Source organism: Arachis ipaensis, chromosome B8 (assembly GCF_059453495.1).
Source record: "Arachis ipaensis isolate K30076 ecotype BB chromosome B8, ASM5945349v1, whole genome shotgun sequence".
Classification (NCBI taxonomy): domain Eukaryota; kingdom Viridiplantae; phylum Streptophyta; class Magnoliopsida; order Fabales; family Fabaceae; genus Arachis; species Arachis ipaensis.
In genome coordinates, this window is record NC_142443.1 from 121,942,501 (window position 1) to 121,945,000 (window position 2,500).

Genomic DNA, 2,500 nt, shown 5'->3' on the forward strand with positions numbered 1-2,500 from the left:
GGTGCCTAGGTGGGCCGTGCACGGACGTGTTTCCCTTCTTGTTGGTCCTTCGGTGATCGGGGTTCGCAGCAGCCAGACGCCCGTGCTCGACCTTGGACCCGGGGCGGGGGACCCCGGCGGCACACCACAACCACAACGTGCTTGCTAGTGTGCCTAGGGGATGGCAAGGCAACGTGCATCTTGCTGGCATTGCGCCCAGCAAGCCTTTGGGCAACTCGAGTTTCAGCAGCACGACACCCCTCCCCCCTATAATAGGCTGCCGAGCCATTACCAAAGTGCCACGGGTAGACATCCTTTTCCGTGAGGAGACATACTCAAGGAAAGTGCTCTAGAGGTCGAATTTTGACGCCGTTTTTTGCAACAACCTCTAGAAAAATAAGATCTTTCCATCCTCCAAATTTGGTGAATTTACACCGTGTGGACTTTTTTTGACGATTTTTTTACCGCCCGGAATGCCGAAAATTCAAAAAAAATGAAAAACGGAGCAAACCTGCGATTTTTGACCTGGATTTTTTTGTGCAGCCTTCACATAATATTACCAAGGTTCCCTCAAAATTTCACGAAAAATGCACGAGCCAATTCTGAGATATGAAAATTTGGCTCCTCCGTTGCAACGCTCCGAGCCATCGCTGCAACGGCGGGTGCCTCCGTGGGGGGCGGGGGAGCCCGGCGGCACACCACAACCACAACGTGCTTGCTAGTGTGCCTAGGAGATGGCAAGGCAACGTGCATCTTGCTGGCATTGCGCCCAGCAAGCCTTTGGGCAACTCGAGTTTCAGCAGCATGACACCCCTCCCCCCTATAATAGGCTGCCGAGCCATTACCAAAGTGCCACGGGTAGACGTCCTTTTCCGTGAGGAGACATACTCAAGGAAAGTGCTCTAGAGGTCGAATTTTGACGCCGTTTTTTTCAAAAACCTCTAGAAAAATAAGATCTTTCCATCCCCCAAATTTGGTGAATTTACACCGTGCCAATTTTTTTTGCCGATTTTTTTACCGCCCGGAAAGCCGGAAATTCAAAAAAAATGAAAAACGGAGCAAACGTGCGATTTTTGACCTGGATTTTTTTGTGCAGCCTTCACATAATATTACCAAGGTTCCTTCAAAATTTCACGAAAAATGCACGAGCCAATTCTGAGATATGAAAATTTGGCTCCTCCGTTGCAACGCTCCGAGCCATCGTTGCAACGGCGGGTGCCTCCGTGGGGGGCGGGGGAGCCCGGCGGCACACCACAACCACAACGTGCTTGCTAGTGTGCCTAGGGGATGGCAAGGCAACGTGCATCTTGCTGGCATTGCGCCCAGCAAGCCTTTGGGCAACTCGAGTTTCAGCAGCATGACACCCCTCCCCCCTATAATAGGCTGCCGAGCCATTACCAAAGTGCCACGGGTAGACGTCCTTTTCCGTGAGGAGACATACTCAAGGAAAGTGCTCTAGAGGTCGAATTTTGACGCCGTTTTTTGCAACAACCTCTAGAAAAATAAGATCTTTCCATCCCCCAAATTTGGTGAATTTACACCGTGCCGATTTTTTTTGCCGATTTTTTTACCGCCCGGAATGCCGGAAATTCAAAAAAAATGAAAAACGGAGCAAACGTGCGATTTTTGACCTGGATTTTTTTGTGCAGCCTTCACATAATATTACCAAGGTTCCCTCAAAATTTTAGAAAAAATGCACGAGCCAATTATGAGATATGAAAATTTGGCTCCTTCGTTGCAACGCTCCGAGCCATCGTTGCAACGGCGGGTGCCTCCGTTGCAACGAAACCAGCCAACGATGCACCTAACCCAGCATCCGTTGCAACGCACCCTGCCTCCGTTGCAACGCGCCCACCCAACGTTGCACCGTCCCCAGCATCCGTTGCAACGCCCCTACCCAACGTTGCAACGCGCCCTGCCTCCGTTGCAACGCTCCCAGCCAACGTTGCAACGCGCCCTGCCTCCGTTGCAACGTCACCAGCATCCGTTGCAACGCGCCCTGCCTCCGTTGCAACGCGCACGGCCAACGTTGCACCGACCCCAGCATCCGTTGCACTGCCCCCAGCCAACGTTGCAACGCGCCCAGCATCCGTTGCAACGCCCCCAGCATCCATTGCAACGCCCCCAGCCAACGTTGCAACGCGCCCTACCTCCGTTGCAACGTCACCAGCAACCGTGGCAACGCGACCTGCCTCCGTTGCGACGCCCCCAGCCAACGTTGCAAAGCGCCCTGCCTCCGTTGCAACGTCACCAGCATCCGTTGCAACGCTCCCAGCCAACGTTGCAACGCGCCCTGCCTCCGTTGCAACGTCACCAGCATCCGTTGCAACGTCACCAGCATCCGTTGCAACGTGCCCTGCCTCCGTTGCAACGTCACCAGCAACCGTGGCAACGCGACCTGCCTCCGTTGCAACGCCCCCAGCCAACGTTGCAACGCGTCCTGCCTCCGTTGCAACGTCACCAGCAACCGTGGCAACGCGACCTGCCTCCGTTGCGACGCCCCCAGCCAACGTGGCAAAGC